General features: G+C 46.2%; 1 protein-coding gene across 2 annotated transcripts in view; it reads left to right on the top strand.

The window, feature by feature from the left end:
- The first annotated feature begins 105 nt into the window (after nt 1–105).
- Nucleotides 106–15,666, top strand: part of Moe (moesin) — a 188,547-nt gene continuing 172,986 nt past the window's right edge. Inside the window, exon 1 of one of the 2 annotated variants that reach the window (XM_037425589.2) lies at nt 106–259. The gene's annotated coding sequence lies outside the window, so the exon portion shown is untranslated. The remainder of the gene's footprint in view (nt 260–15,666) is intronic. The other variant, XM_075895380.1, reaches the window with a different exon arrangement.

Here is a 15,666-nt window from a genome sequence, read left to right as displayed (position 1 = left end):
GTATAAAACCCGAATGAGCAAATTCGTGCCTGATGCTATCGCCGCGATCCTGGCGACGGCGAACGAAAGTAAAGCCCCCAAGCGGCATGCCATCACGTTTGAGCAGCCGACGCGCGATAACTGTTCCTTGCGGCACAGAGTTGGGAGTGTGCGGCGGTCACTTCGCGCAAGGTGCAACACGGAGGATTGCCGGAGAGGATACGGCTCCTAATAGGATTTGTTCGGCGCAAGAAGAGGTGCAGCAAGGAACACCGCGCCGGTGAGCTGAAATTTTCGATCAACAATGCGCGAACATCGAAACTCGGATTTAAAGATGTCGTTTATGTAACTGATAAATAAGGCGAGTGATCAACTGGGAAAATGCGCAAGGTCATGTGAACCATGCACACTTGCGTTTGCAGCAGTTTTTATGTTGTGCGCGAATGACCTGTAAGTGCAATGCGGTTGCCGTAATGCAGCGTACTAGAATTGCTAAAAAAAAAAAGAAAGCGTAACCTAAATATTTTCCCGTTAAGAAAAGTCATATATGGGGATAGTTTACACGTTTTGAAATGTTTAACTCACGCTGCACAGACTACATATGCAGGCGAGCTTTTTAAGCAATTTTAATGTTGGCGCGCGCTGTCGCTCTATCATTGTGTATACGTTGACGACCATTGCTCCACAGGCCGTAATAGTTGTAGGTGACTCTGATTTACGGATACGCCCCCCCCCCCCCTTTTTTTTTTTTGGCACGGGCATTTGAAAAAATACGCGCCAGTCGGCGTGACATACTTCATTGGCTTCTCGGGTCAGGTTACTGCACCTGGCCATGTGATCGTATGCAAGACTGTTTTATCTGCGAACGAAGCGTTGTTTGCTCTAACGCGTGCTTACTTATTGTTCGTTTTTTTTGTATGTGTGTGTGATTCTGTTCAAATGTAGGTCCTCACTATGTTTAATCGGTGATATATTCGTCCTTGTTTTTTTTTTTTAACCACACGCATTATTTTTGTTCATTCTTATCGGCCTTGGTTGAAACTCGAGCGAGCGTCAGCGCAGACTTATGAAGATATCTTATAAAAAGCGAACGCAGCCGATAATTTGCCTAATTAGCGGACTCGTTAATTCTGTCGCAGCAGGAATTCTAATCGATTTTATTTCGCTGCGATGTCTGAGATTTTTATCTCAAGCGCATATCCGTAGCCCTAACTTATTCACTAACTACGAGAAGATGTTTTGTGCCGCAGTTAAAAATTGTTGCACGTTCTGCCGAAATAACATTTTGTCTCGTGCGCTTCTGAATCAGCGCCTATTTAGTTCGTTTTAAAGTCAAAAGGTGGCATAGCAAACTGGCAACCTCTGTAGCGAGACATGTTCTTACATTAGAAAAAAAAAAAAAAAAACATTGAATAAATATACCCGCTAGCTGCAAGCGAGCAATAAAACAAGGAACGAATGCACAAGCATAGAACTAGCCCAGTGATCTATACAATTCAAAACTGTACCTACGGAGCCATAAGAAAAGTCGGTGCCAAGAATTGACATAGCAACTGCAACAAAGTGCGCGAATTTAACTTGTAATAGCAAACTATTCAAAAAATCAGGAAGCTAGAATGCATACGTCATTTTCCTGCTACTGATATTCCCTTAGGGTAGCAAAAAGTTACAACGCGTAAATCTGGAGTGATTCTTTTGTATTGGCAGCTGGGGTAGGTAACATTAACAAAATATTAACTAATTTTATTCTGTATCTGACCGACATAACTTTGAAGCTGCAATTAAAGAGTTTGTGGACAGCGTAAGTGTTATTTCTTACGCATAAATTCACCGGGGTTAGAAATCTAGGACTGAGTCATAATCTTTGATTCTAAATATGTTATTCTAATGAGAGGTTAATATTCAATCAACGAATGTAACTAACGTGCTATAGCAAATAAAATCGTTATAGCGGCTCGTGAAAAATCTCGGCAAACCTTGAAGTGCCCTAATAATGTTACCCGCGTTTTTTTGTCGTGAAATGAAAATATTTTTTGCAGTGTTGAAGGTGCGGATCCCACGAAACGCTTCAGAAATATTAACACTGCTTCATGGAGCTTAAGAGTCCTTCTAATATTAGGTCCCGTGGAATCTTAATTAATCGTCCTAAAATAATTACAAACTAAGTCCTAATAGAATTCATAACTATTAACTTAACTGTGTTCCAAAAAATAAAATCAATTCAGGCACTACGAAGCACATATGATCTCATAAAAACTTGTCAGTGTACTGTCCTCAGCGTTTGCCTAACATGAAAGGTGGGGGGGGGGGGGTCGGATGTAATTAGTTCGTTTTTTAATGGATGTGGTTAAATGTTCGAGTTCCTGAAATGTGCTCTGGGAGCGGTGGTTGTTATATTCATCCCGTAAAATAAATTTTAACGTGCACGGCATTTTCCTCGTCACGTATCCCGCGCTTGAGTAAACTGCGCGACCTGTTCCATAATCCTAAAGTTTCTTCAACTGCACGTCATGGTTAATGGTAAAGTGTTTTAACTTGTTTTATGGTTTACTCGTCGTGTGAGATCCGTCATTTAGTCTATTCTATCACCGCGAGAGATGAATTTATGACCGCGTATATGCCGCAGCCTATTTTAATTAAGGTCATTTTACGCACATGCGCACAAAAGACTATATATACGTTCTGTCTGCCGCAACTTTTTATACAAGGGTAAATGAGGGTGGAGTGTGGGGATGTCTTCAGGCGGGGAACGGGCACAAGGCATCTGAAAAAAGTTTCGTCAAAGAAAACAAAAACAAAAGAAACTTACGCTTCTTCTCTTTTTGGCATCTGCATGAAAAGAGAACGTGCTTTCGCATAAGCGGTAAGAACTATGAAGACTGCTTGCGTTTAATGTGAAGCCGCGTACTTAACCCGAATTGAGAAAGCGCGCATATCAAACACGGGCCGTAATTGGCAAACATTGAATTCGCTTTGAACAGAAGGTGCCTTAAGATAGACATCTTTAGCATTGTCTGCTGCTGATGGTGGTGTCTTATTTCAAGTATGGCGTTGACGGCGCGCGCATAGAAAGCGTATGTAAGGATCTCTTATTAGGTCGAGGTTGTCGTTTGAGTTCAAGTTAAAGGACGGAAAGTCTGCCGCTGTGTCGTGTCGTGTCTACTGACTGGAGAGGTTTTAGGACACGTTCCGGTCACTTAAAGAAAGAAAGAAAAAAAAATTTGTTAAAGCACTTTACGTCAAACAACTGTGCACAATCTTGGATGGCTCCATTACATTTCCGGCATTATTACAAACCTCATAAGGATGGCGTATAATCGTTTTTTTTTTTTCATTAGCTCCGCTGTTTCGTTCAAAAAACAAAAAAACAGATGGAGCTTTCCGTCATACATGAGCGTGTCGCGCACGCAGAGGCACATATATTCCTTGTAAAACAACCCAAAATAAGTTGTTCTTGTGTACAAACGGCGAGGAATCTTATTTTTTGCACGATATAGCAATGGTGTTCCTATTAACATGCGCGACCACCGTACCTTCACGTGGCCTACATACTGGCTGGCACTCTCGAACGTATTTTCGCGCTTCGTTAAGCACGTCTAATCGACACACATATGACATCACAACTCGTCCGCATGCGCGCGCTAAAGGAGAATATAGCGAAGCACATTGCGCACTAATCGTTAACGCATCACTGACACCTTGCGACATAACAATGCGCGCAGGCGTCGGTGTCTATATCGGTGTCGCGTATGCTTCGGATGAGGAATTTGTCGGATCCCGCTGCACAGTATTATTAGTGACGGCTCGTTGACGTACTCGTGTGCGCCTGCGTACAGCCGGCCTCGGCAAAAGCCTTTCACCTGCACCCCCCCCCCCCCCCCAGTGAAGGCCGTATACGCAGCGCAAGCGGGCGTTTAATTTCTTCCGCGTAATTTTGGTGTCGGCGCCTTTATGCATGAGCAAAAGCGAGTTTCCGCGATGAGTGAGCGCCATAGAAAACTCCCTTTCTTTCTCTTATCCCCCTTTTCGCGCGTGTATTTTTATTTTTCTTGTTTTCTTTTTTTAAAGACACTGTGCGTCATGGTGCGCTTCGTGAAGTTTTTATCGCGAGCTCTCCGCTACGGCTGTTTGTAACCCGTCTCACTGTACGTTATAAATTCGGTGCAGCACTATTTTATGTCGTCTGCACTTCACGAAGTTATCGCCTGCACCACCAGTAAATATCGTGGAGACGTTGTTTTATGAGAGGATTGCATGTTTCGCTGGCGATTGGGTGGCTTCACGATAGTCGGTAATTGGTCTGTATAGTTGCGGACAGCTTTGCGGGGCTGGACTGGATATGTCATCTTAATTTTGTCATTTCATGCATGCGGTTTACAGGCTGCACGAATGATGTCAGCTTTTGTGCTATAGCTTTCACTGTGCCGCGCGGATTTGCGTAGGGGTTGTACACATAGCTGGGGTTTGATTCGCAGGGCTGAAACGGTGTACGCTTGTCATTTCTAGATCGCTCTGCAAGGAGTATACCGTTGCACGCCGCGATCAAAGAATTGGCGCTATGATCGGCTGGTGCTTGAACTGTTGCTTAGTCGTAACGATGGCTGCCGTGAATCTCCTCGGACATTAATGAGCATTTAAGACCACATCTGTGAGGATAGATCAGGGGCGTATGCAGAGATTTCTTTCGGGGGAGGGGGGGAGGGGGTCAAGCGCACCTCCTTAAAATGGTCATTTTTCGCCCTAATGTGGCACACTGAGCCCCCCCCCCCCCCCGCACTTTCGCTTTGTATGTTTCGCTCTGATGGGGCACACCAAGGCCCCCCCCCCCCCTTTTTTTTTTCGCTGGGCGAAAAAAATGGGGAGGGGGGGGGGAGGCTCGGTGTGCCACATCTTGGCTACTCCACTGGTTTAGATGTCTTGGTTGGACGCCAACGACATTCACTTTAATAAAGGTAATCATTGGTTAATCATACCCGGGAACGTAAGAATGCTCAACTTCGTTTTTTTTAATATATTGAACTTGTTAATTTGCGCCAAGAACGTCAAAACCGAAATAGCTCACTGTCATATGTGTTATGGATGTCAACTTTCTTCTTTCTCTACAGAAGTACATGCGCGCTAACGGCGGCGTAGCCATTTTTTTTTCTTTTTACATTTTTGCAAAGGAGTGGAGGTAGGGGGGCGGGTTACGTGCTTTTTGTGTATGTTTGTGCGCACGTTTGTACGTGTGCGTATCATACATGCAAAATCGAAGTTTCTCAGGGGGGGAGGGGCAAGGGAATTGTACCGATCCCGGCTTATAGTCCCGCTAGTGCGCGCAAACATATAAGGCGGTCGTAGATTCGAAACGTTGGTGCGTGCCGCCCTGGCCCTCTCAGTATGCATATGCCACTGCGGCGTGGACGTTGAAATCTATACGCCGTCTGCGTCGCCACTTTTGCCGACAACATTGCGATTCGCTCGGAGGATTTCAAGCTGGACGGTTGTGCCCTCGCGATCTCCGACTTCAGCGTAGCTCCCGCCGACTGGTTCGCCCTCCGCGGTCTCCTGATGCCGTGCAGCTCTCGCATTGTGGCACCCCGCCCTTGGACTGCTTCGACCGGATCCCCACTTTCCTATCTCCTTCTTTTTTCCTCTCGTTGGCTGGCGGCTTCTTATCCTTCTATTTTCCTTCTATTCTTTTTATCCCTCCTTGCTTCTCCCTATATCTTTTATTCCCCATATCCCATTCCTCTGCTGACCTGTTGAGGTGTCCTCGTAAGGAGAGACAGTTACGGGTCGGCACCTTTCTTTTCTTTTCTTCTGATATAACCACAATCTCTCTCTCGACAACATTGCCGTCCGGTTAGAGGGCGCTGCAGTCAGGAAGAGGGTCCGAGCCGAAGCCACGCGTCGATCAAAGGTGGAGGAGTTTGCCGGAAAAGGTTGCAGCGGCCATGTCGTGAGACGGTGATACATACTACACAGTGCTAGAGCTTCCTCATTGGAAGGGAATCCTGCTTGGTTTATACCTGTGCGCTTCTGTCTCTCTCTCCTTCATAGCTACGGGCTTCCTCCATGGCTTGTGCCGCGAGCTTGTTTGTACTGCACATACACGCACACACGAATTCCACGTATTATACTATGCGCAGCACTGTTACAACACACCGCCACAGTGGCAGGGACGACTAACAGATTGTACAGGTAGAGCGCATTGCAGTAGTACGTTGCAACATCGCCGCATGCGCGCCAGTGTGCCCGCGCGGTACGCAGTACAGCTGGAGCCATCGCGAAAGCCAGCGCTCGCCGTTGGCATCGAATTGCTCTTCTGTCTGACACTCATCGTGACGTTTGAACCGAGCCAGTTTTTTTTTTGTTCACGGTAGTTTAATTACGCACGAGACGCATCTGATAACTGCGCTTCTGGTTGGGCGGCGTTGTGCAATGGTGTATTGCCTCTGTATTACAATAGGTTGTCAGGGATTACACTTTCTTTTCATTGATATTACTCCTCGCGAAAGTTAAAATTGAATTCTTCGTGTCCGAACCACCACATCATGACGAAGCATATGTTGTAGGGCACGGCTCCTCAATCATAATTGACCGCTTTGGTTTTTTTTTTTTTTTGACGTGCACCATTCTTCTATTGATTTTTTTCTCGCTTTACTTTCATCGAAGGTCAAAATTTCCGGAGCCCTCCACTACGGCGTCTCTCATAATCATATCGTGGTTTTGGGACGTTAAACCCCACAAATCAATCAATCACTTTCATCGAGGGAAACTCCGCCCTCGTGCTTAGAAGTGCCGCACCACACTTGTCTGTCGACAGCTCACACTGTTACACTACGCTAGTTCTCCAACTCGCCCAAACATTATTACTATACACTACGCTTTAGAGTTTGCGGACACGGTGGTATAAGGTCGTAACGGTTTTTTCCGAAGTACACGAGTTCAATCGCGGCCGCGGTGGTTGCATTTCGATGGAGGCGGCGAAATGCGCGGAGACCCGTGTATAAGGTGTTAATCTCGGTGCCATTATTAAACGACCGAGCGTTGATACCAAAAATTGGATGGCATGTGTCATGAAACTGATTACAGCTCGAGCTTGAATTACGTATTTAGAAGGAATGATGCGACGAATTGAGACCGAGCACTTGACTTAATGCTATAGCCTTTTTTTTTTTCAATTTCGAAGTCTAGAAATGAAGCAGGAATTTTTTTCCGGATTTATTGTGCTTACCATTATAAAAAAACTTCAGAGAACTTAAAAAAAGTTGTGACGTACGTCGGAGATGTGTTTGCTAAATTTGATTATCCTGATTGAAACAGTGCACAAGAGTTGACGACGAAGAAAAAGAAACACAGACAAGCGCTGACTCGCAACTAACTGTATCGAACTTACCAGAAAAGTACAAGAACAAACAAACAGCAAAACATCCAAACACGCCGCAAGCAAGAAAAAAAAAAAGCTGAGGATTGGTATCATCTGCTGCAGGTACTGCAAAGATAACTAATCTGGGCGTCACGAAGCGAAATTGACGGCATGCTAACGCACCTGTAGCTTTTCTTTTCCCTTCGAACCTGGAAGGCTTCACTCACTTCCCTTGCAACCTGATTTTCATGATGCGACAGTGTCATTGCGCAACCGCATTCGTGGCAATGCGCGGCGAGAGGGTATACGGTTTCGTCTCTGACAACGAGTGTTTTGCTTTCCGAGGACGAATGTTCGTGCATCTTCTGCTTTGCCCAATGTAAGTATTACCGCATTGACAATGGTGTTTGATATACAACGGCCTCCTTGCATTCTGTTTATTTGAAGGTGTGATTCATGCCGCAGTTGCCAGCAACACTTTCATTGACCGTCCTCTGCACGCAAGGCATTGAGAGCTTTGTTGCGCTTTCTGCGGGCAAGTGGTCTTAGAGACAGACTGTAAGCAGCGTTGTGGATCGTCTGATGACCTTCTCTCTTCTTTTTTTTTTTTTGCCCTTCAACGTCTCTTTTCTCTCATCTCTTATCCCCCTTACCCCCTTCGCCAGTACAGGGTAGCCAGCCGGTCTGAGAACTGGCTAATCTCCTTTTCCTTCCTCTTTCAATCTTCCTCCTACTCCTCCTCCTCATTGCTTCTGTTGGGCTCAGCAATGCTTTTTGTTTTTGCACTTTTGTGCAAATGGACACAAGCTTATCAAGTCGCGAGATCGGATCCTGACCGCGGCGCCCTCATAGAATTCCAGGTGGTCGAAATTTCCAGGAGCCTTCCACTACGACGTATCTCATGATCGTTATCATATCGTGGCTTTGAGACGCAAAACCAAATTAATTATCATAATTGTAGTATTGTTTGCAATCAGTGTCGAAGACGACGTGCAAACGCGGACACAAGGAAATGAGGACACGGCATACTCCTGTGGTCATGTCCTCACTTCGGTGTCCTCGTGTGGTGTCCTCCACAAACGGCTGTGGTGTCCTCACGAGCGTTTGTCCTCATGCGGTGTCCTGACTTCCTCCTTGCGTCCGTGTTTGCACGCGCTGGCTTTTAGGATGAATACGCTTGCACTTACTATAGCTCAGCCCCCTGTTATTCTATGCTTTGCAAGCTGTGGCCCGTGCTGTGGTCAGCAACGCTCCGGACTGCCCCTTTGCGTCGCGCTCGTATTATACAGCTCGACGCTCTATCGCACGGACTCATGGAACGTCGCCATCCGTTGTCCTCGCCGGGTAGAGATCTCCTTTACGGTTGCCTCTCGTAAGCCTCGCCTTGCAAGTGTCGTTCTCAAGGCTATAAAGACAAGGCGTTTACGATCACCCGACGGTTTTTTGAAGCGGGTACTCGCGGGCAATTGCGTCGTTTTTAGGGCCTCACCGCGGTGACTGTCTCCAGCGAGGACCTTGCCTGATTGTCCGCCGTAGACGTCGCTCTCTGCAGCAATCGTATCTATGCGTGTTCACCATTTGCGTAGCTAGGGGAATCAATCCCTTATGTCCTTGCTCAAAATTTTAGTTTTGCACGTGTAATACACGCACACATTGCTAACGCATGCACAAACATGCATGTATGAAGGATGATTCAATTAAGCCACCACCTCTGCTGGCTACGTGCGCTCATAGCCAGAACGTAGCCAGAGAGAAACAGAGAGAGAGAGAGAGAGAGAGAGAGATGATTTATTAGAAGCCAGTATATTTTTTAAGGGGTGAAAGGAGTGTTCAACCATGACCTCCAAGATCGCGTGCGGCACGCGATCTCGGAGGCCACGGTTCAACCATACTTTGTGTGTGTACACCCCCCTCCTGCCATACGATCCCTGTGCGGTGCGGTTTTTGCGATCGTCGCTCCTGCATCTCTTTTCGTTTTGCGGTGGCGTTGTTTGAGCGGTTTACATTATCGGCTTATCCCTCGCCACAAGACTCTCCTGCAGTCATGCTCTTGAGAAACTACTTACCCAGGCTCAACGGGTTTACACGTCCGAATAGAACATAGCTTGGATACGTCAACGCAATCTATAATCGCAATACCGTAACGCGATAGGGAGTTTTAGAATCACAAGCAGAGATAGTGGTCGTTGCGGTCGCCTGTTATTTACCCAACTTAACGGAGACCTGCGCAAGAGGATAGTGTACGACGCATGCGCAGTTGTGGCAAACGCTGATGCAAGGCTTTGCAAAACCTGTGTGAGACTAGCGTTGGACAGGTGGCGCGCCACTTGTAGGAGTTCTGTGAGCCACTCGAGGAGAAGGCCGCAGTGTACATACCACTGCGAGCGCTCGCGCATATGCACCATTCGAACCCGCGATTGATTTTGGCACGAACAGCTCGAGCAACCCTTACGCCCGTAATACTGCACTGTGGTTCAACTTATCACATGATATCATTTATCTTGAGGCTACTTTCGAGCCCCGCCGCGGTGGTCTAGTGGCTAATGTACTCGGCTACTGACCTGCAGGTCGCAGGATCAAAGCCCGGCTGCGGCGGCTGCATTTCCGACGGAGGCGGAAATGTTGTAGGCCCGTGTGCTTAGATTTGGGTGCACGTTAAAGAACCCCAGGTGGTCGAAATTTCCGGAGCCCTCCACTACGGCGTCTCTCATAATCATATGGTGGTTTTGTGACGTTAAACCCCACATATCAATGAATCAATCAAGGCTACTTTCAAAGGAAGGCACTAGAAAGTGGAGAGAAGCTCTGCAATATGGATCGATACATATAAGCGGGAGCGGCTGGGCTATACGCGCTTTGACCGTCACTGCATGGTGACCGTGGAAACTCCATCTGTACTTACCTATCATAACTGCCCAATCTCCGCGGCACCTCCCGAACAAGTCCAAACCACTGTGTACATCGATGGACTTGAAAGGATTGTCCGCCGTGCGTTAGATGTGATTCGTTTATTTGAAGGAATACTTCAAGGATATCCTGGCTTGAACATCGAGCAAAAGTACACTGCATACGCTGTTTGTGTTCCTAATCTGTTTAGAAAAGCGACTGAGCGACCAATCTTTACTATGGCTGGGCGTCCACTGCGCATATAGTGGGCCATAAATAGTGAAATGTTCGTATACCAGTGACGCAAGAACCCCAGAAAATAATATATGTCGCTTACGATGTAGTCGCTACCGCTTCGTGTTGTAAATTTCGTTTAACAAAGTTGCGCCACCGTTCAGTTCGGGGTTCCTGCACTGATTCGTCACCACAGCTCGTTACCGTGTATACAGATGTATCCGCTAAAGGCTCGGCGCACACGCAAACATTGTGTATATACGCCACGCGAACATTGTGACCGGATTGCTTACCGGTTTGTCTCGTCGTCGCACGACACAAGGTGCGACGGTTCAGTGCACCTAACGGTCTAGCCAAGCTGTACGTATACCTTGTTGGCGTGCGTGTCTTCCTCCTCTTCCTATACTCAGTGTCGCGCCGTTGTCAAGAGTCACGACACGAAGCTGCCGCTATGTCCGGTGCCCTGTCCTCTTCTTCGCTGACTTGACTTTTCCTGAACAACCACTTCTATCTATCTATCTATCTATCTATCTATCTATCTATCTATCTATCTATCTATCTATCTATCTATCTATCTATCTATCTATCTATCTATCTATCTATCTATCTATCTATCTATCTATCTATCTATCTATCTATCTATCTATCTATCTATCTATCTATCTATCTATCTATCTATCTATCTATCTATCTATCTATCTATCTATCTATCTATCTATCTGTCTGTCTGTCTGTCTGTCTGTCTGTCTGTCTGTCTGTCTGTCTGTCTGTCTGTCTGTCTATCTATCTATCTATCTATCTATCTATCTATCTATCTATCTATCTATCTATCTATCTATCTATCTATCTATCTATCTATCTATCTATCTATCTATCTATCTATCTATCTATCTATCTATCTATCTATCTATCTATCTATCTATCTATCTATCTATCTGTCTGTCTGTCTGTCTGTCTGTCTGTCTGTCTGTCTGTCTGTCTGTCTGTCTGTCTGTCTGTCTGTCTGTCTGTCTTTGTCTGTCTGTCTGTCTTTGTCTGTCTGTCTGTGTTTGTCTGTCTGTGTCTGTGTCTGTGTTTGTCTGTCTGTCCGTCTTTGTCTGTCTGTCTGTCTTTGTCTGTCTGTCTGTCTGTCTGTCTGTCTGTCTGTCTGTGTCTGTCTGTGTCTGTCTGTGTCTGTCTCTGTCTGTGTCTGTGTTTGTCTGTCTCTGTATGTGTCTGTGTTTGTCTGTCTCTGTCTGTCTGTCTGTCTTTGTCTGTCTGTGTCTGTCTCTGTCTGTGTTTGTCTGTCTGTCTGTCTTTGTCTGTCTCTGTCTGTCTGTCTGTCTCTGTCTCTGTCTGTCTCTGTCTGTCTCTGTCTGTCTGTCTGTCTGTTTATGTCTGTCTCTGTCTGTCTGTCTGTCTGTCTGTCTGTCTGTCTCTGTCTGTTTATGTCTGTCTCTGTCTGTCTGTCTATGTCTGTCTCTGTCTGTCTGTCGGTCGGTCGGAAGTAGATGGACATTCAGTAACAGACGGACAGGTAGAGGAACGAGATAGATAGATAGATAGATAGATAGATAGATAGATAGATAGATAGATAGATAGATAGATAGATAGATAGGGATGAACAAATGGATGGACGGGCTTTTGTGGTCCGCCATCGTATCTTGTCCTACCGGTATACTGTATACGTCATGCGATAAACAAATAAAATAAGCCTCTACGCTCACGTTGTCGTCTGTTTATTCCCCTTTTTTATGCATAGCATCTTTTCTTCACGCTTAAACTGAGCTGAGCTAAAGCAATATCTGTTGCTCAAACTGCGGTTGTTATACCGGTATGACGGACACTGTTCTATTTACATTTATTTCAGTGATCGAACACGTGGCATCACAGAACCACTGCGACCAGACAAAGCGTGATATTTAATTTTCCTTTGTTTTACAAAGTGCTGAGCACGATGGAGAAGCCAGCCATACAGTGAGTGGGTCGGTCGGTCGGTCGGTCGGTCGGTCGGTCGGTCGGTCTTCAAGCTTCCTGAATTCCCTATCTTGCTTTAGCTTTCTTTTTCTCTGCCCGTGCCTATCGTCTTCACGTGGGCTTCTCTGTCGCTGCTGCGCATACGGGCTTAAAGAGATGCGGGCATCTTTAGTCGGTCACAGAAGGGATTAACGGCCTCGGTAAAACGGATTTCTGCTGGCATTTGCAGTGCCCTTCTATGTGGCTTCCTCGAAATACTCGAAGCAGGTAATCGCCGTCCACACACGTCAACGAATGTCACACACTTCGCGTGCGTTACGGTACATGCGAAACAAAACAAAAATCGAAAGAAATATCGCGCGGTGACAGGCTCGAATTCGGCGTCGACGACTTACAAAGCCCAAGCGATGACGAAAAATCTCGTCTCGCGAAACAACCTAGCTGAAGTAAAGTAAGGAAACTTGGAAGCCAGCCAGTGGCGCGGTCGACGTTCCCTGGCACTAGATGGCCCTTTCTTCGCTTTCTATGTTTGTTTGAAGCATACTTGTTGAGACGACTGTGGGTGATTAGCGTCACCGTATACGAGTGCCGTTTCCATCCATATATTTATACATCAGTCTGTTGGTCTATTTTGTGTTTGCGTGTTTAGTGGAAGCAGCTGTGGAGTTTCATTCCTTGCTGTGTATGACGTGAAATGGTGGCGCGTCGCTTGTTTTCTTCTTTAAAGGAGCTTGATTTGATTGATGATTGAGATGTGGGGCTTGACGTCCCAAAACCACCGTATGATTATGAGAGACGCCGTTGTGGATTTCGACCACCTGGGGTTCTTTAACGTGCGCTCAAATGAGCACACGGGCCTACAATAATTCCGCCTCCATCGAAAATGCAGCCACCTCAGCAGGGATTCGATCCCGTGACCTGCGGGTCAGCAGACGAGTACCTAAGCCACTGGACCACCGTGGTGGGGCCTTTAAATGAGCACTGACAAAAAAAAATGGCAGCATATCTACGGAGTGAATGATGGAGAGTGGGGCGAAGAATTCGTCCGTCCATTCGTTCTTGCTTCCGTCCGTCCATGCGTCCGTCAGTGTGACCGTCCATGCGTCCATCAGCCCGTCCGTGCGTGCGTCTGTTCGTGCGTCCGTCCATGCAGCCGCCCCTACGTCCGTTCATGCGTCCATCCATGCATCTGTCTGTGTCCGTTCGTCCATCTATTCAACACTCCAAAAGTACCACCATCTCGCATCTTTTCATCATATATTCCCCATATAGAAGCACCGCCATCCAGCGGACATTCCAAGGACTAAACGAGAGCTGGCACACGCACACTTTCTTACGGCTTGCGCTTCGGGTCCACTTCCCACCTTTAACCACCTCGAGTTCATGGTATATACTAGTTCACTGTATTTATGGCACTGCATGCGGCCGAACGCTCGCTAAACCTTTCGAAAACCAAGGAGGTTACGCCAAGCGAGTATGACGTAGCAAACTTTTTCAGTCAGATAGTGCTCAATGTACATGCCAATGGCTGCTAATTGGAAATGAGAGGCGGAGAATTCGGCTTTTACTTTCTTACGGCTTGCGCTTCGTATCTACTTCCCATTTTTAACCAGCTCGAGTTCATTCATGGTATATACAAGTTCATTGTATTCATGGCACTGCGGCTCAACGCTTGCTAAACCTTTCTAAAGCTAAGGAGGTTACACCCAGCGAGTATGACGTAGCAAACTTTTTCAGTCAGATAGTGCTCAATGTACATGCTAATGGCTGCTAATGGTGATCGCAGCCTGCGCGTTAACTAAAAGCCGAATGCTCCTGTCTCTCATTACCCATTAGCAGCCATTGACATGTACATTGAGCACTATTTTTTATTGTTCAACAACGCACAGAAGAAGTCTCTCACCGGCACCATCTTGGATGTCAAAATGTTATACTTTTTACTACGGGGGACGAACGGGTGCCGCTATAAGGAGCTTCGCCCCTAAAAATTTGAAGGCGAAATGATCAGCGAGATAAAATTATGGGGAGACATATGAAACATAACTACGAGATATCAAGGGTAAATTATAGCACATAACATAAAAAAACCAATTTTAAAGTGCACGTCGCTCGACTGAGTGAGATGTGGAGCCTTTCGCGACGCCCACATGAACGCTGGGGCAGCGCAGACCAAACTGCGTCATGAGTTTGTGTTGGCTGGTTGCTGGCACGCGGCTTGCGTTTGCGCTACCTGCGATTTCCTCCTCCGTGCCTGCTGCTTCGCGTATGCTGGCTGCCACTGCGTCGCCCACGTCACAGTTTTGCGTGGTCACGTGGTCATCTGTGTTTACCTTGCCGCCGGAACTGCTCCCGCCTAGCTCGGTGCTCTTTGAAACCTAAAAAAAAAAAAAAAAAAAAACGTATCTAAATGAATAACCGTTGCGCACTCGCGCAAAAGATTTTCCAGCCGTGATAAGTGGATAACAAGCTAACTATTGCAACAACGACAACAGCAAAAAAAAAAAGAGAGAGAGAGAGAGAGAGAGAGAGAGAGAGAGAGAGAGAGAGAAGGTGTAAAATTTTTGTGTCAGTGCTCCTTTAAGGTTCATTCGTAATTTTGATCGTATCAGGAATACAGCGCCCATGACTTCTAACTATCATAGAACTAACTATAATTTCGGAATAATAAAAAAGAAAGAATTCTGTCCTATGGTGCGATCGCTTCTATTTTCCGTGCCGTTAATTCTACGTTATTAGTCTTGGGTATTCGGGTCAATACCGGGAAGTATGCGCGAATGAGAACTTCTGCGTCCGCTTGTATTCACCACTTGACGCTGACCGTTTAATTCACGTACTAGATATCAAAATTCGGTATAAGCATTCCTTATAAATCGGGAGGGAAAAAAACGCTGCTTTGCGAGCTTTTGCGAACATTTTATCACGCACTTTTTGTCCTGCTTTTTCTATTTCTTTTTCGATCACACAGAATAAAGTTTGTATGTAGTGGCGCAGAAAATAACGGCACGCACTTAAAACTCTTACAACGCCGGAACGGACAAACAACAAATTGTCATTGAGAAAAAAAAATGTGGTTACGTATCATCACTGGGAGTATCACTAAAATATGGCAGCTAAACGCTATGGATATGCCTGCGAAACATTGACAGTGTGGCTTATATACGCTTTCCGATAGCATGACAAACCATACAAACCATTACCGGCAAGTCTCAGCCAGTAGAGGTACAGGGTAACATATGCAGGAACATTAGCAGCCGGCTGAT

The sequence above is a fragment of the Rhipicephalus microplus genome, chromosome 5, assembly GCF_043290135.1.
Source record: "Rhipicephalus microplus isolate Deutch F79 chromosome 5, USDA_Rmic, whole genome shotgun sequence".
Taxonomy (NCBI): domain Eukaryota; kingdom Metazoa; phylum Arthropoda; class Arachnida; order Ixodida; family Ixodidae; genus Rhipicephalus; species Rhipicephalus microplus.
The sequence above is the reverse complement of the archived record's forward strand: the minus strand, read 5'-3'. Positions and strand labels throughout refer to the sequence as shown.